The sequence below is a fragment of the Hylobates moloch genome, unplaced genomic scaffold, assembly GCF_009828535.3.
Source record: "Hylobates moloch isolate HMO894 unplaced genomic scaffold, HMol_V3 SCAFFOLD_12, whole genome shotgun sequence".
Lineage (NCBI taxonomy): Eukaryota > Metazoa > Chordata > Mammalia > Primates > Hylobatidae > Hylobates > Hylobates moloch.
Window position 1 is genome coordinate 84441387 of NW_026652287.1, and position 25445 is coordinate 84466831.

A 25445-nucleotide genomic window follows, 5' to 3' on the forward strand; every position below is an offset into this window, starting at 1 on the left:
CCCCAGCCAGCAGTGGCAACACGCTCGGGTCCCCTTCCACTCTGTGGAAGCTTTGTTCTTTCGCTCTTTGCAATAAATCTTGCTGCTGCTCACTCTTTGGGTCCACACTGCCTTTGTGATCTGTAACACTCACCTGGAAGGTGTGCAGCTTCACTCCTGAAGCCAAGCCAGCGAGACCACGAACCCACGGGGAGGAACAAACAACTCCAGACAGGCTGCCTTAAGAGCTGTAACACTCACCGCGAAGGTCTGCAACTTCACTCCTGAGCCAGCGAGACCACGAACCCACCAGAAGGAAGAAACTCTGAACACATCTGAACATCAGAAGGAACAAACTCTGGACACACTGCCTTTAAGAACTGTGACACTCACTGTGAGGGTCCGCGGCTTCATTCTTGAAGTCAGTGAGACCAACAACCCACCAATTCCGGACACAGAAGGTGATAACTTGTCTGGTGTTACCGGTTTACAGGTAAAGAGAGATTTTTGCTCCAGGGTGAATCGTACTTCAGGTCTCACCCATACTGGTTTAAATGATTTAGATGATGATACTTTGAACTGATGATATTTAGATAAGACTTTAGACTTAGAATTAATGCAGGATTCTGGAGATACTGGGATTGATGGATATATTTTGCACAGGGGAAGGACACAAATTTTGGAGAGTCGGGAGGTAGACTTATTATTGGTGGGTGAGTCTGCAACTATCCAGAGAACTCCAGAGGGACATCTCTGCAGGAATCTCAGTCCTTTGTCTTGGACTCAGCTTCACTTCACTTAAGTATAGTGTATCTGGATGGCAACCTCTGGTACTTTAATAGCTATGGGAGTAGATAATAGAACAGTGAAGGGGACCTTCTAGACCTTCCAGTTAGTTGAGATTTCAGGGTTCCATCCTTCCAACCTTTCATGAGAACTAGTGAGCCTGGAGGGTATAAAGTCTGAGCCTTTTACTCTTTCGATTTTGGGTTTATTTGTAACCAGTATTCCCAGAGGCCTGTTGGAAGCCTACCATAGAACAGACATACTGGGCGACTTTGGTAGTTTCTTCATCTACCAATAAGTCAGAATATAGGAATGGTCTATCATATAGGGCCTACTAGGGGCTTAATTGTAAAGGAGCCTTAGGGGCAACATGGATTCAAAGGAGGGCTAGAGGTCAGAGGTCCGTCCATGACTTGCTGTTTCCTGACACAGTTTATTGAGGATGTGTTTGAGGGCTTGGTTATTTCCTTCCACCTTTCCTGAAGATTGTGGTCTCCAGGCAGACTAAAGGTATCATTTCATGCCAAGGGCATTACCAAACTGTTGAGTCATTTGGGGAATTAAGGATGGGCCATTGTCATTTTGCGATGACCTAGGAAGCCCAAATCGGGAGTGAGTTCCTTGAGGAGGAATTTAGCTACTTAACTGTGCCTTCTCAGTCTTTGTGCAACAGGTCTCTACCCATCATGTGAAATTATCTATATGGTTTAAGAGGTTATTATATCTATGGCATGTGGGGATCTGAGTGAAATCCATCTTCCCATCTCCAGGGTATTTACCTCTTCTTTGGATTGGACTTATTAATGGAGGAGGCTTCTCTCTCTGGGGATTATTTATGGCACACAAGGAGCAAGTCTGACAAGCCTTTTCAATAGCCTTGTTCAGTCCCCTCCTGCTAAACACCCACTTACAAATTTGCCCTAGACTGCCCTTTCCAAAGTAACAGGAGTCACACAGACTCTGGATGACCTTCCACTGGGAGGCCTTTGGCAGATGGAAAAGTGCTCCCAGGCTATACCATCCATTGGTTTCTTTTTGATATCCCTGTTGGGTAGTCCAAATCTATTCCTTCCTGGGTGTACTGGAGTGGGGGTAGTTCAGTGGGAAGAGAAGAGAACAAGGCTCCTAGGAATGTAACCTTTGGAACAGTTGCTTCTTTAGTTTTCTGGTCAGCCAAACTATGTTCTTGTGCGGTTTCATCATGGCCCTCTGGTGTCCCTTGCAGTGCACTACTGCCACCTCCTGGGGCAAATGAACAGCCTCTAGCAGCTCTAAGATTTGAGGCCTGTACTTAATAGGAATAGTCCCTTTCCTTCCAGATAGCTGCCTGGGTGGGAAATACCCTGGAGATGGGAAGATGGATTTCACTCAGATCCCCACGTGCCATAGATATAATCACCTCTTAAACCATGTAGATAATTTCACATGATGGGTAGCTTTGGTCACTTGGTAAAGGCACACCAAAGCATTATCCTGCATATCTAGTTCCATTCCAGACAAAACTACTTCCATCTGAAAATCATATTTTGATGGGATTAGCCAGGGGTTGGTCCTTTAAGTCAGCCCTGCTGGCATAAATTTGGCTAAGTACTTCACAGCATGAATGTGCCAGGTTATTGTCTCTTGGTAGGGGCAAGAGGGTGGCTGGGTTGAGGGTCAAGCACCACTCAACTGTTATCTGTAGGTTTTTTAATAACAAAACCTGGTACTTCAACAATCTGTTGTCAGTGAGCCACTGTGGCCCTTTTTTGTCCAGTAAGGGGCCAACTTGGTGGAACATTAGGAGCTGAGTTGACTGCCCCATGGTGATTTCGAAGGCTTCCCCAAGTGGGAGGACTGCTGCAGCCACTTCCTTGAGACTGTGTGACCACCCCTATACAACTGGGTCTAGGTACGTTGAAAAATTACCTTCTGGACATTTGATTGGCCCAATGGTTTGAGTTAGACCTCCTAGGGCCACACCTTGCCTTTCAGTGATAAAAAGTTCAAACGGTTTGCTTAGTATGGGTAGCCCAAAGGTTAGGACTTGTGAGATGGCAGTTTTTAGCTGCCTAAAGGTTTGCTCTTGATCTTTCTCCCAGAGAAGTGGGTCCCTATCCATCCCTTTTGTTAGAGCCTGATATAAGGACTTAATTCCACCATAAACCAGTATCCAATCTGTAATATCCCATGATTCCCAGAAAGGCCTGCAGTTGCTTTTGGGTGCTCCAGGTAGGTGTCTTAAGAATAACCTGTATCCGTTCTTGGGAGAGCTTACGTTCTCCAGGGGTCATAATTATTCCCAGGTATTCGACCCCCTGTCTTAGTAGCTGTGCCTTGGCCTCAGACACTTTGTATCCCTGGTCTGCAAGAAAATCCCTGTCTGGACTAAATGTTGTATTCCTAACTCTCTTGTCAGGAAGCAGATTAACGGTCATCCATGTACTGTAGGAGATGTGCCCCCTCCCCCCACAAGAGTTAGGTCCTGCAAATCTTTAGCCAAGACTTGCCCAAACAAATGGAACTGTCTCTCAAACCTCATGGAAGCACTGTCCAAGTAAGATTCCAGGTAAGATGTTGACACCTACATTTTTCATTATCCCATTCAAATACAAAGAGAAATTGAGACAGTGACAGCAGGTCTAGGGGGACACAAAAGGAGGCATCCCTGAGGTCTAGGACTGAAAACCACTGAGCATCTGGAGGTAATTTCTCTAGAATTACATATGGGTTGGAGACCATAGGATGTATTGGGACTACTGCCTCATTTATTATTTATAAGTCCTGAACTAGTCTGTATTCACCATTAGTCTTTTTAATGGTAGGACTGGAATGGTTACAGGGTGAGCTGTATCACCACAGTCCATGTTTTTCTTTACCAAAGTCTTTCTTTGGCCTCTGGTAGAAGAGGAAAGTGCTTTCTGCAAGGACAGCTAGATAGGGCTCTTGAGCTGAATTACTACTGGAATTGACGTTATAGCCCTTCCTTGGTAGTCTTGTGTCCCAAACTTCTGGGTTATTGGGAAGGTCTGTGGGCAGTTCATCCCTGTGTGTGGTCTCTTTGAGGCATAAGACTGCATTTGGAAAAGTAGGAGTTGGCTGTGCAAAAAAAGTAATTGACCTTCTAGTCTGAACAATATATCTCTGCCTGAAAGAGATGTAGGGCATTCTGGCATCACTAAAAATGAATGAGAAAAGAGTTTCCCCCAACAGGCAGCACAAAGAAGTAAACCTCCCAGTTATGAATACCCCATTTATCCCCATTACCTGGCAGGACTCGGGATAATTGCCAGGAAAAGAGGTAAGCATCGAGTAGGCAGCACACGATCCCAAAGGAAGGTTATTGTCCTACCTGCCACGTCCAAAGAAGGCCTTGGCTCCATCCCTTCAATAATGATGTTTGATCTGGGAGCCAGCTGGACCAGAGGGCCCCTTCAACTCAAGGCCATCAGGGGTTGGGATTCTGCCCCAAGGGCCCTTCAGCCCTCAGGGCAGTCTTGTCTCCAGTGGTCAAGCTTGTGGCAGAGCGGGCAAGCCATAGAGTGTTTGTTCCCATTTACTCCACTGGGGCAGTTTGCCTTCCAGTGGCCTGGCTTCCCACACCAATGGCAGTTACCTGGGAGAGTATTCCCAGGGCAACCTCCTGGGGCAAGTGAACTTGTGAGGCAGCCAATAGTTGAAGCTGCCACCTTTCCTTTTGCCTCTTTTTTTCCTGAGCCTTTCCCTCTTCCTTCCAGCCCCAGTTGTAAAAGACTGAGGAAGCTATTTTGAGGATGTCAGGCATAACGATGTTGGGGCCTAGTGATAGTTTTTGGAATTTCTTCTGAATATCTGGGGCTGCTTGCATTAGCAAGTAGTTCTTTAGGACAAGTTGCCCTTCTGGTGTTCCTGGGTTTAGGTTTCATGAGGGCATCTTGTAGCCTCTCTATGAATATTGTGGGGTTTTCAAGAGGACCTTGATTTATTAAGGATAATTTATTATAGTTCACTGGATTTTTTCTGCTAGCTCTGTCTCTCAATTAAACAAATGAACACATGGATTCTTGCCCAAATACCCGCCCTGGGTATTGCAATCCCTGTTGGGGTCAACCTGGGAACTGTGGTGGCCCCTACAGAGTAGCCACAAAGGTTAATCGTTTGCATTGCATTTGCAAATTGCTGGGCTGCCTCCATAATGGAGTCACATTCTCCCTTGGAAAGTGGCCCAGTATAACTGTGAGGTTCTTCTAAGTGAGTTCAAATGTTAGGCCCAGTTTATGGAACCCTTCAATGTGTTTGTCAGAGTCATCCATACACTTTCCTAGTTTGCTGTAATCTGTCTCAGGTCTTGCATAGTGAATGGAGCCTGAACCCCAGTGGGCCAACTGGGGCTGCTAACCTCCTGAAGGGAACATAAGCCAAAGGGGAGGTGTTCTGAGAATAGCTCTGGTTAGGGAGGGAAAGACTCCAGGACTGAAAGACTTGGATGTAACGAGTTAGAAGGGGCCGTGGGGTTTAAGCTAGGTTCTGCCTTTTGCTCTTCTGGGGTTTGAGCTCTGGGAAAGCCTGATGAAGGGTCTCTTAGACTGACTAGAGGAGGTTGCTGAGTTTGGCTGATACTATAGCTGAATCAATTTTACAAGCCCAACAAAGGTCAGGGTTGTTTCCTAGGTCCACGAAAGCCTGCACACTGGGGATTTCTGTCCATTTCCTCTGCTAGCAGCAAAACAATTCCAATTGATACATCATATTAAAATTTATGCTTCCTTTTGCAGCCAAGATTTCTGGCCCCAGAGCTTGTATCGAACCCATGCTGTGTTACAGAAAAATATGAGCCTTTTCTTCCTTAGAGTTTGAGGGTCAAACTTTTTCCAGTTCTTGATGATATATCTGAAAGGCATGTCCTGTGGTATGGAGATGCAATTACCCATCCATAAAGAGAGAACAGAGGCGAGAAAGGGAAAAAAGCACCCCCTTTTATTTCCCTATTATCCTATTATCTTTATTATTTTCCTATTTCCCTATTATCCTTGAATAGGGCATTTGTCTTTCATCCCTGGGATTTCAGAATGAACCAGTCTCACCGGGTACCCTTAATCTTGGTCCCACCTTGTTTTAAGGAGGCACAATTATCCACTTGAGAACAGAGGGGATATGGGAATGAACAAGGGCCCTCTAATCATCCCTAGGGTTCCAGAATGAACTGGTATCACTGGGTACCCTGAACCTTACCTTTATCTCTGTTCTAATGGTCATCTGTACAGTGCCTGTAGCCTCGCACCAGCCTTCATCTCTGTCCTATGGATAATTTGGTTTCCTGTGTTTTTGGCCTCAGGCAGGCCTATACGCTTGACTCTAGGACCTTGCATTGACCCTTGTCCAGAGAATCCTAGCAATGAAATAATTTCCCATCCTCTTGTGTTCCCATTCCTCAGGTCCTTTCAGGCAGATGAGGACCCTGTTTCCAGCCAAGAGCTATAATGAGGCTGGGCTCCCTTTTACTCTGCATAGCCTTGCCTTGGCAATCTTTGTGGATGTTGAGAATGAGTTGGAGAAGGTCAGAAGAAAATAGGAAAATGTTACCCTTGATAGGCAATGTGCAAAAGAAGTGTTTAAAATAAGCAGGGCAATTCCTCTGTAACAGGCAGATAAGGAAGGAAGCATTGGGGATACTCATGGAAAGCTCTTGTGCTTTCACAGAAACACCAGCTTCTGGTCCCTAGAGAGAGTGCTTGTCAGCATTCTTGAAGTAAAGGAGAAAACTCTGAAGAACCAGAGAGTTTGGAATAAGAGCTCTCATCAGGCACAGAAAAAAAAAAATGTTTATTCCCTCCCAAAAAAAAACTAGCCCCAGTATTGAGGTAGGGAATGTCCTTAGTGGACCACAAATAGAGGTTCTGTGAAAGTTGATAAACCTCCTTAAGAACCAGCAGAAAACTAAGTCCTGGAACATGATGGGGATAAAGAGTGAATAGTAAGTAACCAGGAGTTGACAAAACCAGGGCTCCCACCAGTGCTCGTTTTGACAGTGAGCCAAGAGGCAGGAGATGGGCTGGAGATCATCTGGACTGGGGGAGTAAAATCAAGTGCAGATCTCCGGGGACACCAGTAAAGGTTTCCGCCTCTTGGTTGCCAGGCAGACACAAGGGCTGCCAGCACACAAATGACAAACAGAGAGTGTATGTTTCAAGCAGGAAAAGAACTTGCAAGCACACAGTGAGAGCAGATAGGAGGATGATTTGCCCTTGAGGCCAATATTCCTGCCAATGTGCAAGGCCATTTCAGAGTACAGAGAAAAGAGCAGGTGCAGGTTTAGGGAAAGAGCAGATTTTAGTTGAAGGAGAATCAGGGAAGTTCCCCAGAAATTTCACAGTGCAGGCTTAGCTCCACCACCCTTGCACACTCCCTGTTTGGAGGGGCATAGTAGCTCAGGACCCTAAAGTCCTTCCACCTCTGTGAGTCACCCGTCAGGATGACCAGAGAAACCAGAGGGAACAGAATCACTGTGGCCAAGGGGAGTGCTTCTGGGGAACAGTTTGTAGGTAGGAGAAAGGCAAAGGGAAGTGAAAAAGGAAAAGAAAGAAATAGGCAGGAAGAAGAAAAAGGGGAGAGGAAGGGAAAGTAAAAGGTAGGAGACAAAAAAGAAAAAAGAGAAAGGAGGAGAAACCACATACAAAGGTTTGAATGTCTGTAGTGGAAGAAGGTGAGGCATTGCAGGGCCTTACCACTAGATGATGGATCTGAGTCATAGCACCAAAGTACATTACCAGCTGGTGAGCTGTCCGAAGAAACTCCAGAGTGGCAACTCTGCAGCAAACTTGGTCGTTTGACTTCTCAAAGGAGAGAATTCAAATGAGAGACACAGGCAAGGTTTAAAGAAGGAGAGAGAATTTCTTTTAAGCAAAGTGAGAATTTATTAGAGAAAGTAGGATACTCTGGGAAGAGGGCCAAGTGGATGACTTGAAAAATCGACTTCTCTGTTCTCTTTTTTGTTTAGGCTCTAGAGATTTTATATCCCATAATGTTTCCCAGGCTCTCTGTCTCCTCCCTTTCTTTTCCCCTGGGTGGGCTGTTGCTTAACTGTTGCATGTAAGGTGGCCTGACAGCACTTGGCAGGGGCCACATGTGCAGTGTGTTTACTGAGGCCCTGTACATGCTTATTAGTGGCAATTCACCTTTACTGGTCAAGTAACACCAGAGGAAGGTCATATACTGGTCAAATTCTGCCATCTTCTACCCTTTTACTGGGCATGCTTGAAACCTTATCAGGAATTATGGCTTACTAACTCTAGGTTTTCTGTCTGTTGCAAGACTCCTCTCATTCCCAGTACCAGTCATGGCCAGTTATTATCTCAGAGGGATAGTTTTATGCCCACCTGTCCTTCACTCAATGAGATACCAAGGAAAAAAGAGAAAGGAGTCCCTCCCTGGGGTACCTCCCTTTTTCCTGCCCATTATTTCAGAGGGACAATTTATAATTGCCTGACTGTGACTTGATAAATGCCCAACATTTCCAGGCACTGTCTTTCCTGCCCTGCTCATGTGTAGCTAGCTGCTCTAACAGACTGTTAGAGGTTGAATTGTGTGTTCAAAAATATGTGTTGAAGTTCTAACCCCCACTCCTTAAGAATCTGATCTAATTTAGAAATAAGTCTCTTGTAGGTCTAATTAGTTAAGTTAAAATCAGGTCATACTAGAGTAGTGTAGCGCCTTAATCCCATATTACTGGTGTCCTTTTAAGAGGAAGGAAATTTGGTCACAGAGACAGAGACCAATATAAGTATAATGCCATATGATGAAAGAGGCATAGATTGCTGTGAGGTGCCTTTCAGCCAAGGGGTGCCAAGGATTAATGGTTATTAGAAGCCACAAACAGGAAGGTAGGATTCTACCCAGAGTCTCCAAAGGAGTATGAGCCTGCCGACATCTTGAATTTGGACTTCTAGCCTCCAGAACTGTGAAAGAATAAATTTCTGTTTTTTACCACCCAATTTGTGACACTTTGTTGGAGTAGCCCTAGAAGACTAATAATATTTAAAATATCAGACCATACTTTTAGTTATGGTGTGAAGTACAAATCTAAGTTTATTACTCTTATGTGGCTAGCTATTTTCCGAGCAATATTATTTAATAGTACATTTTTCACACATGCATACACATAAATTCTTCTAACTCTGAAATTGAGTCCTACAAATGTTACATATCATTTTATTTTGTCTACTTTTAATAATAATTTTATAGTAAGTGTAATTTTATAATGTGTCTTAATATTCTATCCCTCTTCTTTCTCCTATTTCAAATTTTCTATTTTGGGCTTTTTGCTTCTCTATATGAATATTTGGCTTAATTTATCAAATTATGTATTATGTTGATAATATTTATAGAATCTTTAAAATTGAAAACACTAAAGAATTTGATTTAATTGTGAATTATATTGAAGAAATAAACATCTTTGCTATATTAAGTCAAACCATTTACAAATCAGATACATCTCCATTTTATATTTATTTCTTATTTTGTCTATTATTTATTAGAGTTTAATGTTTCTTCACTGAATATTTTGTATCTTTTGAAATGTTTATTCTCAATTACTTTACAGTTTCTCTTGCTACCGTAAGTTGTATATCCTTAAATTATAGTTTTGAACTCTTAATTGCCATTGGAGAAGTAGTATATTTGCAGTAATATGCATAGGTACGTACTATGTGAACTTTCTTGTTAGTATGGTAGCGCTTTTCAGATTATTTTCAATTTCTTTGTAGAAAATGTTATGTTAATATAATAGTCTTCTTGAAGTCCTTTCCAATTATTATACTATGAATATATGGTAAATCATATGGGTCTAGTTCTTTGTCTTAATTTTATTTTCTTCATAGATTTGCAATTACTAATTTAATTTATCTTAGAGTCATATATCTATAACTACTTTCAAATTATGATTCAGATTTTATCATTATATGTGTCCAAGGAAAGTTTTCATTTTATACAAATTATCAAATGTGAGAATTATCTACTGTATCAAACATCATATCCCATTTTCTTACTATACCCTTTCCTAATAGACCTTCATATGTATATATATATATATATATAATATATATGAGAGTGTATTAGACACATACAAGTCAAGCATGTTTACTTTTCTTGGTGAATATTCCTTTTATCATTATTATAGGGATCTTTATTAATCCTATTATTTTCTGTTTACTTCAAGTATATGTGATTATTCTCATTTTCCAGCTATCTTTTGGTGACTAAGGGTCTGGCAAAACTTTTTATTTTTTTAATGGTCATATAATAATATTTCATTTATACCTTTTATACTAAGTATAGCTGGATATTGTTTAACATTCAATTTCGGAGTTTGTGTCCTCTGCAAGTCTATAACTTTATACATACTGTGAAAAGATTTAGGTTCTATTATCCTCTGTTGCCTCTAATTGAATTTTAAAATTTCTCTCCTTTCTTCTTAATTTTTTTCTATTGATAAAACTTACAAATTACATCTTGGGTTTTTGGTGGTTATTTAAAACCTTTAAAATGAATAATTGACTACCAACATACGAAGTTATTTATTATTTCTTTTATCTGAAGCCATAAAAATAACTCAAATATCTTAAACAAAATAATCTCCCTCACATATCTTTCATATTATCTTTTAGGACAACAACTTTTAAAATAACAACAACAACAAATTAGCAATTATTATTATTGTTTTATGAACAATGTCTTCTTGGACTTCCATATATGTATATTGAGTTATTTACTCACTTTGCTTTATTATTTCTCTACATCTTTTTCTGTATTTAATATTTTGTTTTCTTATGTACGTTATTCTCAATTCATTCAGCATGGATGTGAATGTGCCCATCTGTCTTCTCATAAAAGATTTAGTTTCAACCTGAACCCGAGGAAAGAGAATGACAAATTTTCTGTGGTCTTTCCAAAAGTATAGATGCATTTTATTAGTCTATTTTTATTAAAATTGCAGCCCAATGAGGACCCATGTTTTCTAGTCATTTCTCCATTCTAATTCTTACTTTAAGGAAATATAAGATCCCATATTATTTCTTCACAGGATATTGGATTTGATCACCACAGTCCATTAAATCACCTGGACTCATACTCAGGTTTCCATCTAACTTTATGCAAGAGTCCAAGTGCCAGTTTTTATGCTTCCTCCAGTTTTTAATTTAATCTATTCTTATTATGACAACGCACTCACTTTTTATTTAAAACTAAAGTTGGTAATAAATAGTCAAATTTGTATGTAAGCAAGAAAATATCTATAATTATTCTCAAATGTAGCCTTGTCTCCTTTACATTGCTCTATTTTTCTTTTTATCCATGTCACTTACCATATGCAAACATACTAGACCATTAAGTCATTTGTCTTATAAGACCATTTTCTTCATTTGGTATCCAATTTCATATTAAAAGATGAGCTCCATGAGTATAGCGAACTTATCTGAATTGTTCATGATGCAACAAAAACCTTTGGATGCTGTTCAAATGTTGTTCAAGAAAAACAAATACTTTAATAAATGGATTTCAAGTAGTTGCTCAAGCATATAATAAGCCTTGGAAATACTTTTGAGGTTGTTGGTTTAGTTACAACAAAATAAAATATGAATCATATTAATAACTTCAAACTGCTTAGTTATTATTTTAGGTTATATGTTTAAGTAGGTTTTTAAGATAAACTTTTTAGTTTACAATGTTTTTAGATTTACAGTAAAAAAATGAAAAAGAGTTCCCATATCCTCCACACTCTGTTTCTTCTATTATGAATATCTGACATTCACAGTCAACATTCATCACAATTAATGACTCAATACTGACACATTACTATTTAATAAAGTCCATACTCTATTCAGATTTCGTTAGTTTTTCCCAAATGCCCTTTGTTTTCTCTAGGAAACCACATCGTATTTTAGGCTTCATGTCTCTTTAGACTTCTCTTGGCTATCACAGTTTCTCACATTCTGTGTTTTTGGTGGCCTTGATAGTTTTGAGTGTTGGGAAATTATTTTGGAATATGTACTGTAACTCAAATTTGTCTGTTGTTTTTCTCATTAGACTAGATTTATGGGTTTTTAGGTGAAATAACTCAGAAACAAAGTGTTACTTTCATTATAACATGTCAAGTGTTTATTCTACCTAGATGCTTTGTGACTGTGGATGTTTACTTTGATCACCTGGATGAAGTAGTGTTTGGGACATCTCTTCACTTTAGAGTAACTCTTTTCCCCCTTTCCATACTGTACTCCTGGAAAGAAAGTCAAAATGTGCAACCCACACTTAAGGAGTGGGGCAACATGTGTGAATTATTTATTTTTTAATTTAAATTTTATTTTTATTTTTTTTCAGAGATGGCATTTTGTTCTGTCACTCAGATGGTGTTAAGTGTTGTCATCATAGCTCACTGCAGCCTTGAGCTCCTGAACTCCTGCCAAGTACACCACCATGCCACGGTATTTTTTTTCTATTATTTTTAGAGACAGAGTCCCACTACATTGCCCAGGCTGTTCGTGTACTCGTGGCCTCCAGCAATCCTACAGTCTCTAGGGATCCTCCTACCTCAAGCAATCCTCCTGCCTCAGCCTTCCTAGTAGCCATTAAAGTATTTCTAATTCTTCTGCAAAGGCATTTGATTGTTCTTCCTCACTCATTTGTTTATCTAACCCTTTATTTATATCGGTATGGTCTCAGGGGTGTTTATGGTTTGCATTATAATCCAATACTACTAAATTTGTTTCACTGCTCGTATCGTGATTAGGAGTTCCTTTAATTGGCCATGTCTTTATAACAGAATATCAGTGTGGAGTGTTTGTTTATTTATTTAGCACTTCCTTACTTTCTGTCTCTAAGTAGTGATCCAGGATCACCTTGTATATGTCCTTCCCCAGTCCTAGAATCAGCCATTTCCCCAGGAAGCACTGGTTTCAGTATTTGTAGAATGGTATTAGAAATCAAGTGTTAGGTACCAGTTCTGCTCACACATACAGTTGTCAACAACAAGCAATGCTCCATATCCTGGAAGAATTAAGGTAAATTGCTAAAATATATATATATTTTTCTTACAAATATTTTAAATATATGTTAATATTCAAATATTTAAGTTTGTGTTAAATATTTAAATTTGTATTTAATAGTGTATATGTAAATATATAATAATATATTATTAATAATTTGTATGTATGTATACATATGTACACACACATAGAAAAACAAGCATAGATTGCTGAATTCCCAACCTATATTTGAATTGACACACTGATTAATGATAATACTTTAAAAATTAACAATAAAACGTAGTAATTTGGTATGTATGAGATATAGATTTGAGGGGAAAGGAGCAAATTTACATTGTCAAATAATTGAGGAAGAGGTAGTGAGTAGTACTCATAAGCAGAATAAATGTGAGAATTTTCCCACAATGAGTACTTAGCTAAAAAGAAAAAAATATGTTTATCTTCCTAGCTTTATACTTAGACTTATATTGAAACTATCTTCTAGGCAAGAGTCCCCACAATAGTCTTGATAATCTTTGAATGCATTAACTGTTCTCTATACTTACAAGTTTTAATTTCATCTACAATATTATATGACAAAAATGGACATATATTTCAAGTTTGTTGAATGGTTAAATAATAAACCATAATATTAATGATCTTTGCCAGCATATACATAGTTTCCTACAAGTTAGATTGTTCATAAAATATTTTAACTGTGACAATCATACTTTCTCAATTAGACAAGAATAACTGAAGTTCATTGCAAGTTTCTGATTATATTTGAACTATGACAAAAATAATAAGTTTTCTATTAGCGTATATTATCCGATTGGGATAATACATATAATTTTTAAAATATGGTTAGATTAGTAAATACAGACCATATATAGAGAGATAAATAAATTAATTAGAACCTTTTTCTGGCTGGGCACGGTGGCTCACGCCTGTAATCCCAGAATTTTGGGAGGCCGAGGTGGGTAGATCACCTGAGGTCATGGGTTCGAGACCAGCCTGGCCAACATGGTGAAACCCGTCTCTACTAAAACTACAGAAATTACCCAGGCATGGTGGTGCATGCCTGTAATCCCAGCTACTAGGGGGCGGAGGCAGAGACTTGCTTGAACCCAGGAGGCAGAGGTTGCAATGAGCCGAGATCTTCCACTGCACTCCAGCCTGGGTGACAGAGTAAACTCTGTCTGAAAAAAACAAACAAAAAACCATTTTCTAATTTATAGTTGGTCAGCAAGTACTTCCAAAAACAAAAGCTATATAAATATTGAGGAATATTTTCCATTTGAAATATTATTATCTATCTGAAGCAAAACTTCTAAACATTGGAAATGAAAACTGTTATTTTTCTTTTCTATTTTCCTTTGAGGAATAAACATGTAGCTCCACAAACGCTTGAAATATAATCTTATTAACCTCTTCTTGCTTTATCATAATATATATTAAAATGGTAACATATTAATGAGCAAACTATTATATATACAATAGTTATATATACTGTTTATTATATATAATAATTTATTACTGTTGTTTGTCTTTTTAAAATACAAAAGATTAAGTTGGAGATTTATACTTCTTGTAATGAGTGATTACCTTTTATCAGACTTAAAGTTTATGAAAAATTGTAAATGCTGAACAATTTTTAAAAGAAACCTGTTGAATACATTTGTTTTTAAAAATAGCAAGCAGAAACTGGTGAGATTTCAATCTTAGAAAGAAAGTAAATGTACAGAGTGATGTTCATATTTGTACAACTTTTCACATGAGGCTACTCTCTAGTATGCACTGAACCAAGCAAACAAACTCAGAGAAATCTGTTTCTTCTGATTTCTGAAATTAGAAGTCAGAGTACTGTGGCTACTGGAACTGCTAGAATTTGAGGGGAGGTGCTTGCCAAAAATCCCCCAAAAGGGGTTCTCAAAAATATGCTTCTAAACTCAACCCAATATTTTGCTGGCACCTGAATAAAAATAAATAAGTAAATAAAATAAAAACTGGATAAACTAAAGAACCAATGAGAGAGGCTTCTCATCAGCTAATCATAACCAGAGATAGCATTTGCCGCTTGAAAATATCTAAATTAACTCTGCTAAAATAAAACAAACTACTCTTAAAAAGAGTCCTGAGTCTGTCACCCATGAATGTCTAGTATACAATACAAAATTAATGTATATGAAAGAAATATGAAAGTTTGACCCATAGTAAAGAACAAACGAAAATAGTCAAGAAATAACTACCCTAAATGTTAGTAAATGTAAGTAGATATTATAGAATTTGAAAGTACAACATCATAAATTAATGTGTCAAGAGATAGAATTAAGAACAGATTTCTTATGGCAAATAAAGCATACATGAACTTGAATACAGATTATTTAAATTATTCTAAATGAAAAACAGGGAGAAATAAAGCATGAAAATTATTAACAGCACTGTAGTGAGTTTTACTGCCATATTAAATGACCATATACATGTATAATCTGAGTCAAAGATAAAGAGAAAAGAGACAAATTAATGGGGCACAAAATACTTAATAAAAAATAATATATGTTGCACACCTTTACAAAAACATGGACTTGCAGATAACTAAATTCTGCAAACTATAAGTGTAATAAATATAAGCAAACTACAATTAAGAACAACATTGTCAAATATATTAAAACTAAAAGTAAAGAGGCAATCTTGGAAGCAAGTCATGGAAAAAAATAACACAGTAAGTAAAAGCGAAAATTTATTTAAATTATATTTGATATTTAATTTAAAAATAGAGGTCAACAGACAAGAAAATGCATTAAAGTGGTACTTATTCTGTATTCTACAAATAATTTATTAAACAAATAGAAACAAAGACATTTTCATATAAAGAAAAATTCAGAAAAATGTATCAATAGTATACCTGCACTCTTAGAAATGATGTTATTAAATGAAACAAAAATGACACCAAATATAAGAAAAGATATGAAAGAAAGAAATGTCAATTAAATGAAAAGTTGTGAATATGTGGTTAAAATTTTTAGATGTGTTTTTTCTTTCTTAAAAAGATGTGTGGTATGATACATATTAAAACATTGTCATCTGAGATATTTAATGTGTGTGATATGATTTGGCTCTGTGTCCCCATACAAATCTCATCTCAAATTCTAATCGCCACATGTAAAGGGAGGGATCTGTAATCACCATGTATCCATAGAGTGAGGTGATTGGATCATAGAGTTGGTTTCCCCCATTCTGTTCTTATGATAGTGAGTGAGTTCTCACAAGATCTGAAGGTTTTATGTGTTTCACAGTTCCTCCTTCACATGCTCCTACTGTCTCCTGCCACCTTGTGAAGAAGGTGCCTACTTCCCCTTCTGCCATGATTGTAAGTTTCCTGAGGCCTCCCCAGCCATGCAAAACTGTGAGTCAATTAAACTTCCCTTGTTTATAAATTACCCAATCTTGGGTAATATCTTTATAACAGTGTGAGAATAGACTAAATATAGTGTGTAATTATAATATATGTTACAAAAATAATACAAAATATCATGGTGGAAAATAGAATTATACTATTTATATGAAGTTATCAGAAAAATCTATACAGAGACTTTGATATGCTAAGGATGCCCATGCAATCCATAGATCAAATCCTAAAACAAAAGAGAAAAAGTTTAAAATTCAATAGAGGACTTTAATTGTTATACAAAACATGTTGATTAAACATAACACAAAGAGAGAAAAAAAGACAGAAAAGAGGGATAGGAATAGAAATATGGAGTGACTAATTAGTACCTTAAGTATAAAATTTATAAAGAGTAATTACAAGATATAAAGTAGGATATTTCATAATGATAAACAGTCAATTAGAAAGACATAATAACCATAAATGTTTATGCACTTGAATACAGAGCTTTAAAATAGGTGCAGTAAAAGTTGACAGAACTCAAACGAGAAATAGACAAATGCATAAGTACAAATGGAGATGTCAATAGCCATCTTACAGTAATTGTTGGAACAAAGAAATATTTAGAATGTAGAATATTAATAAATACTATCAATAACCTTGACCTATTTGACAGTCATTAAACCCTATAGGCAACAATTTCAAAATATACTTTATTTTCATTTGTACTTGAGTGATAGACTGGATTTATAAAATATTTACAAATATATTTTAAAGGATTTATATTTCACCAAATATATATCTTGACCACATTGGAATACAACTTGAAATATATATATATATATATATATATATACATACATATATATATATATATATATATATAATATATATATATATATATCTTTGGAGAGGAAGACAAAAGTACAGAAAAATTAGAAATATGTCAAACAAGTATATGAAAATTTCTAATTAAAAGTGGTAGGAAGCAGCTAAAGCAAGGTTTAGATGAATATTTCTAACTTTCAATGTTTATATTGCAAGAAAAAATATTAAAATTAATTATCTAAATTTCCACTTCAAAGAGCTAATTATATATGAAGAAACTAAATCCAAATTAAGAAGAAAATAATTTGAAAAATATCAACTTCCATTTGTATAACAGCTTTATTGAGATATAATTTACATACCATACCAGGGAGTTGGGGGCAGTATCCTCTGGTCTTACTGACTTACCTCACTCAGTGTGGAACGTGTACCCTAAGAGAGGACTAAGGAAAAGTTAATCAGGCCCCAGTATCCTCTACATGCTATATCTGGAGTCTCCATCCTATTGATTGGGGTTAGATGGCAGAAGCAGCCTCCAAAATCTCAGTCTAAAGCTATTATAAATATAAATATGTAAAATCCTACCATTTATTTAGTTTTTTTATTTCTTTCATCAAAATTTTATATTTTTTTCACATATAGATCCTGTACGTATTTTGTCAGATTTATACCTAAATAGTTTTTCTTTTAAATAAATTTTATTGTGGTTATTCAAGGTTTACATAAAGAGGTTCTGGGATACAAATAACAGTAAGATGGTTACTATTTTATAGTGAAGCAAATTAACAATCCTTCCTCTCACATAGTTACTTTCTTGTGTGACAAGAGCAAGTAAAAGGTACTTATTTAACACAAATTCCTAATACAATTTTAGTAGCCATAGTCTTCATTTTATACGTTATATCTCTATACTTGTTCATCCTACATATTTGTTACTTTAATCCTAATTATTTATTTTATTTTTGAAGCTATGTTAAATTATGTTATTTGCATTCTTTTTAAATTTCAAGTTCCAACTGTTTATTGTTGATGTATTGAAAAAGCAATTAACTTTTGCATATTAACTTTGTATTCTACAACCTTACTATACTCACTTATTTCATATGATTTTGTCAATTCTTTGAGATTTGCTGCATAGACAATTATGCTATGTGCTACTAAAGACAGTTTCGTGTTTTCCTTTCCCATCAGTCTACCTTTTATTTTAATTTCTTGTCTTATTGTACTTTCTAAGACTTCCGATACAACATTAAATAGGTTCAATGAGAAAGAACGTCTTTGCCTTGTTCTCAATCATAAAGGGAAAGTGTCTAATGTCTCATTAGTAAGTACGAAGTTACATCTCAAGTTTTTCAGTAGGTGTTTCTTTTCAAGTTGAGAAAGTTTATGTGTCAAGTTTGCTAAGAGTTTTATCATGTATGGGTGCTGACTATTGCTGAATTTTTTCTGAATCATTATGATATATGATTTTTATTTTTTAGCCTCTTTATGTATTATATTAAACAGATTCATATTTGGATATTGAATAAATAATCCTTTCTTACCTAAGCAAGGCCTGAATGTATAACTTTTGTTAAAACATTGTTAGATTTGATTTGCTAATATTTTGTTGAGGACTTTTGCATCTATGTTCATGAGAGATATCAGAATTTCTTTCTCGCAATGACTTTATTTTGTTTAAGGGTAATTCTGACCTCATTGAATAAGTTAACAATAATCATTGCTTCTATTTTCTGAAATAATTTGTGGAGAATTGATACTATTTCTTCATTAAATGCTTGATAGAATTTAAAAACAATCTGGGCCTGGTGTTTCCTTTTTATGAAGGTGATTAATAATTGATTCAATTTACTTTATATATATATATAGGCCCACTCATAGTATCTATTTTTCCTTGAATGAGTTTGGTACTACGTGTCTTTCAGAGAGTTTGTCAGTTTAATCTGTTAGCAAATTTGTAGGTATAGACTTGTTTATATTGAGTATCTTCTTAATATCCATATATTTAGTAGTGATTTCCTGCCCCTCTTTCATTGTTTAACATGTTGGAAATTTGCATCTTTTCTCTTTTTTTTCTTTGTTACCCTGTTTAGAGATTTGTAAATTTTATTGATCTTTCTAAAGAACCAGCTTTTATTTTTATTTTCTGTATTGTTTTTCTGCTTTCACTTTCACAGATATTTATTCAAATATTTATTAGGTTTTTGGTTCTGCTTGCTTTCAACTTACATTGCTCTTCTTCCAAAATATATTTCTAAATGTTCTTAACTTGAAATAACACTATATGAATTTACACATAGTGTAAATACTTTATGAGAAATTATTTCCTGTCCTTCCCATCTCTTACGATATTCCTGCCATTCATATCCCTTGTCCATAGCCTATGATATCCTAATACATTGTTCTGTGTTTACTTTAATATTGCACAGTTACATTACTACCATTTATTTAAACAGTTATTCTTTTATACTAATTAAGATTAAGAAAAATAAATGATTTTATTTTACATCCATTTATTACATATCTTTTCTTTTTGTTGTCTTGAACTTCTGTCTGGTGTTGTCTTCTGCCTAAGAACTTCTTTAACAGTTTCTGCAAGGAAGGCCTCACAGTGATGAATTCCTGTGGTTTATGTCTTTCACAGAATGTCTATTTCTCTCTTATTTTTGAAGGATAATTTGTCCTCATATAGAATTTTAGGTTACTGGCTGTTATTGTTCTTTGAATACTTAAATTTCTTACTCTATTGTCTTGATGTCCGTGTTCTTTAATATGATGGCCATTGTGCATTGTGGTTATTTTTCTTGCACTTGTACAGGTAAGGTGCTTATGCTTCTACTACTGCTTTTATGTTTTTTTCTCTTTATCTTAGGTTTTCTACATTTTAAATATGATATACCTAGGTGTAGTTTTTTGGTCTTGTTGTTGTTTTTTTTAATTTATGTAATACTTATCCAGCATGATGTTTTCTGAGCTTTTTATAACTCTGGTTTGGTGTCTGCAGTTAATCTGTAAACTTCTCAGACATTAATATTTCAAGTGCTTCTACTTTCTTCTGTCTCTCTTTCTGGTATTCCAATTATGTATATTTTGAAACTTTGAAATTATCCCACATTTAGAACATTCTGTTATCTTTTATTAAATTTCTTTTCTCTTTGCATTTTATTTGGAAAGTTGCTGTTGACCTAATTTCAGTATCACTGGCTCTTTGTTCCATTGTGTCCTATTTATTCTTGGGCATAACACAAAGATTCTTCATTCCTCTTTCAGTATTTTTGATTTCTAGATTTCCCTTCCAAATTGTTTTGAGAATTATTTTTCTTCTTATAATACATACCTGTTTTACATTGTCTATTTTTCCTTTATAGCCCTTCACATATTAGTCATAGTTATTTTAAATTCCCCATCTTACAATTCTAGCGTTTGTCTCATGTGTGAGTGTGGTTGTGATGTTTGCTTTGTGTATTCACACTGTGTTTTTTCTTGCCTTTGACATGCATTGCCATGTTTTTTTGAACACCTGATATGATGTAATTGATAATGGGAACTGAGAGAAAAAAAAAAGCCTCTAGTGTGAGGTTTTGTGTTCATTTGGCTAGGAGTTGGGCTAAGTTTAATGCTTGCTATAGCTATAAGTTCCAGAATCATCAAATGCCTGTGGTTTCCTTTTTTATATCCTCTCTTTAGTTTGGACTTCCCTATCTACTTTTCCTCAGACGGAATCTGCATCTCACAGTACTATCAGGTATAATCGACTGTTTTATTGTAGCTCTGTTTGTGTAGTGTAAGGTGTAGAAAAGAAGCATTCTACAATCTCATGATTACATCTTAAACATTTTGTAGGCCTGTATCTCTAGACTGTGATCTTCACAGCAGCTTCTTCATTGATATAGCTTGTTTTCTCCTTATGTGGGACAAAAAGCCTGAGGGTTAAGGGAGATTGTTGTTAGAGAGGGAGGAATACCTTTTCCTAATGGGATAAAATTCTAGTAAATTCTCTTCACCTAGGAAGTAGTCCTTTGTTTGGAATAATGCTCTGGATGTATTTTACAACAAATACTGTTACTCTCTGTTTGCTAGAGTTAAGAGGAGATCTTCCTGAGATGCAGAAGACCATGGTGGGGTCCTGGGAACTAAGATCCACAAAAGCTTGTTCCCTTCTAAGACTGCAGACCCCAAGAGTTTCTCAATCTTGAGCTTGGCCACACACATCTTTGATAATTAACCAAAATCAACGTTGATATTCTATGCAGCGTTCAAGAAAAGTTGGTGTTCAGTTTGTTCAATTTTTTCTTGTAAAGATGAGAGTATTTCTCCTTTCTTCACTTTGTGTGAGAACTGAAATCAGATACACACTAATGTTATTTTATGAAAAAAATAACCAATTTCAAATAATATACACTGATTTAACATGCACTTCTTTATCTAGCCCTACTCCATCTCTGATCAACCTATTACACACTCAAGTGCATTAGTCTATTCTTGCATTGCTATAAAGAAAGACCTGAGACTGGGTAACTTATACAGAAAAGAGGTTTAATAGGTTCATGGTTTTGCAGGCAACACAGGAAGCATGATGCTGGCATCTGCTCAGCTTTTTGGGAGGCCTCAGAAAACTTACAATTATGGCAAAAGGCAAAACAAGTGTGAGGTGTCTCACATGGCAGGGGTAGGAGCCAGAGAGAGAATAGAGGAGGAGCTACATACTTTTAAATGACCAGATTTCACGAGAACTCACTCACCGATGTGAAGACAGTACCAAGGGTCAGGGGTATGCTGCTAAGCCATTAATGAAAACTCCAGCCCCGTGATCCAATCACCTCCCACTAGGCCCCTCCTCTAACATTGGGAATTGCAAGTTGACATGAGATTTGGGCAGGGACACACCTCCAAACCATATCATCAAGTATCTTGTGAGAGTTTGATGTGCTGTTTTATTTTGTTCTAAATAACTGGATGAATTTTACGTTTTTGTCAATGTATCTCTGAAGAGATGGCACATAGGGCACACACACTATAGGAGCTATAGTATGATATTCTGTGGAATTAGAAGCCCAGAATAGAAATGACACAAGTCTACCCCCATCCCCCAACACTGCAGAAATTCTACAGAATACTCAGATCTCTGAATTAATATAATGGAAGTTTGAACTGATTTTATCTAGGTCTCAAGAGATAGCTAGTTAATTCAGTTGACATAAGACATAAGGTATTATTCATTTATTCTGGTTCTGCTACTCCAGAAGATATTATGAATTTTTACAAGAATAAATTGAACCTATAGCTCTGGAGATTTAAAGAAAATAATTTGTTATTATCAGATATCAAATATTTTATAATTTTGAGAAGGAGAACCTTGGAAACAAATATGAACCAATCAGCAATACAATTTTGAGTTTTAAAGTTAGTTTCTTTTCAAATAAACTTTTTATGACAGTAACATATTTATCTGGAAAGGTACTCAAATTTTAAGTATACAGATTGACAGATTTTAACAGTGAATATACCTTTGTAATTAGCATTGATGAATTTTCACCAGTTATGCACCTATGTGTAAATAAAAACTAGGTCATAAAACATACTGTTACTAACACCACAGAAACCCCCTTCACATCATCTCTCACCCACAGCAACATAAATTTCTAGAAAAGCAGTCATAGGATATATTATAGGATGCCAGTGGAAAGGTTTAATTTACCTTTAAGAGCAACCACTGGAGAAACCACTGTAATTGTTATTTATGTTTGGAAATGTAGAACAAATCACTTTTTTAGAGTGAACTTTTCTTGATTGCAGTATGCAAGGATATGCTGTAGTAAAAACAAACAAAACTCATCAATCTTAGTGGCTCAAAAAATGAAACTTTTGGTTTTCATACAAAGTATACTACAAGCCTGGTGACTCTCCAAGTAAACCATTTTCCATGTTGTTACACAGTGGTCCAGACTATGCCAATCATATTACTCCATCTCAGTAAATGCCGAAGTGGTTGTTCTGGCTGGGGAAGAAAGCACTTCAGACTATCACGTTGGTTCCATTTCTTCCCATGACACGTTGGCCATAACCAGTCATATGGCCCTTCTTAAGTAAAGGAAAGCGAAACTGTGATGTACCTCTGTGTCCACAAGGAAAGAAAAGCTAAGAGTGAGTAGAAGCTTCTTCCTTGAGATATTTGAGTTTTTATCTCCAATATGCCACATTATTATTTTTAGCAACAAAAATATTTTTCCTTGCTTATAGTGGTCAGAGTTGAGATGAATATATTTGCTTTTGAGAATTAATTTGTTTTTCTAAATCTTCACTTAGGCTGCTTTACATAGCACCTTATTAGTTCTCATTGCATCTTTGTTTCTCGGTTATCTGTCAAAGAATGGCTTGCAGATAAACTGGACATGTAGATTTAGACTTCATCATGACCTTAAGGAGTATATATGAAAAGTAACTGTACTAAACTGTTTGACTTACTTTAAATAGCTTAGATGCTGGATGATTGTGCTCTGGTTTGGGGGAGAAGAGAGCAAAGGGAACCAGCACATTTGAAGACATAGGTGTTATGATTTGCCATGAACACAAAGAATAAACTTTTTGTAAATCTCCTTGTTAAAAAGTCAGTCTTCTGACAGAGGGTAAAGTTCATCTTGGATTGGAGAAAATATCTTCTTACGAAGCTAGGCCTGAATTGGTGGGGTGTTTTTTTTTTTTTTGGTGGGGGGTGGGCATTAAGATTCCTAAAGTATTCCTATTGGGATGTCTTAAGACCCTTGTCTTCATTAAACTTGAAAAGGATGCAACTGAAAATTGGCTCATCTACATCAAAATCACTGCAAAGGAGGAGGCCTAGAGAAACTAACATCCCAATAAAGACTAGCCAATGTTGATCTATATTTAAAAAAAAAAACACTTTTTCTGATCCCTTAACTAGGTATACACACATACAACACGCACACACACACACACACTCACGTGGAGTCAAAAACTTCAAAAATTTGTGTCTATCTTTGAAAAATCCATAATTTTATAAAAGATTTAACATTTTGTCACATTAGCCATAAAGACTGGTGACAGTACTCAGTATATTAAACCTTCAGTATTCTACATGCAATGTCAAAATATAAATGATGTGGGGAAATTGTCTAAGTCTATAATTTCCAAAAATATGAGTTTTAGATTAGACCTCTCATTAATCAGATGCAATGCCTCAAAAATGGCATTGAACCAGTCTGGATACATGTTGTCATTTCCTCATTGATTTCTTTACTGATTCCCAGACTCAGTGGATCAGAATCACTTATGCAAATTTCTTTTTAAATAATAAACAAGTTTCCAGGTCCCTCTTTGTAATTCTGTTTTAAAGAGGCCATGTGTAGAGAGGCTCTGGATAATGAGAGGCCATTTGAACAGTCCAGCTCCAGCCATGCTTCTACTTCATTACTGTCAATGAGAAACCAACTGCCAGTACGACTAGTAGGGGAACAAAAAACAACAACAACAACAAACAAACAACAAAAAAACCTTTCTCAGTGGCAGCCAACCAATAAGATTTTGCAAATTAAAAATTTGAAGTTATTTTAAGCCTCTGAATTTGGAATTTTTTTTGCAACAACACCAAATAACAGAAATACAAAAATAGTTTATTTGCAGCATACCCCCAGGATCTCTAAACATTTCTCTAAGCTCTTTGGATACTCAGTCAAACTTGGAAATAGAAAAATTAGATTATCTTTGATGTACTTTTAGGTTCCAGTAGTCTAGGAAAATAGTGTGTTCCAGAATGAATCAGAAACTTACTGTAACTCAAAACTCTCCACATCACCTTTTTTCCAATGATCCAGTACTTAAAGATAGTCCTAATGGTACTGGTACAAATTCGAACTCATTACCTGATATGACAATGCTAAATGACAGAAATGCCGTAAATACCAAGCCTTCTGCCACATCCATTATGTGTTCCAATTGGCAGTTACGTGTTCTTAGATATCATGGGAAATTTTGAATATTAGACTGCAATTCAGAAAATGTATCCTACCATTATTTGATTCCCATTTAACACTAATCCATGCTCGAATATTGACTTCATCACTCAAACCTAAACAAAATATTATTGGAAAGTTATTTTGTCTATGGTGAATCTAAACCAATGTGGCCAGTGTATGCATGTGCATCAGTCTCAATGTTTCTAGAGACTTACAGCTAATCCAGAGTTAGGGAACTGGGCCAGAACACATCGGCTTATGATCTGGGGAGGAAACACTGGGAAGGAGATGTTCCAATGTGTGTCATGGTTAGACTACCTGGCAACAATCAATGCTATGAACAATATTATTTAGGCCAAAGAGAAATCAGTTATTTATTTATTTATGCACTCTCTTAGAGAAGTTAAGAAAATATTTTCCTCCTTACCTTTCCACTAAAAATATTTCCATGTATTTAGCCAAAGCCTAAAAAGAGGGGAGCTTTCTATGTTTTAAAAGTTTTTACAATAAACTTTGCAT

The 25445-nt window shown here is 36.2% G+C and overlaps 1 long non-coding RNA gene across 1 annotated transcript; it reads left to right on the forward strand.

Annotated features, from left to right (window-relative positions):
- The first annotated feature begins 395 nt into the window (after positions 1–395).
- LOC131380799 (uncharacterized) lies at positions 396–16129 on the forward strand. The gene is made up of 3 exons (XR_009209011.1): positions 396–472; positions 12094–12197; positions 16034–16129. It is a non-coding gene; the product is annotated as an uncharacterized LOC131380799 (long non-coding RNA).
- Positions 16130–25445: the final 9316 nt, after the last annotated feature.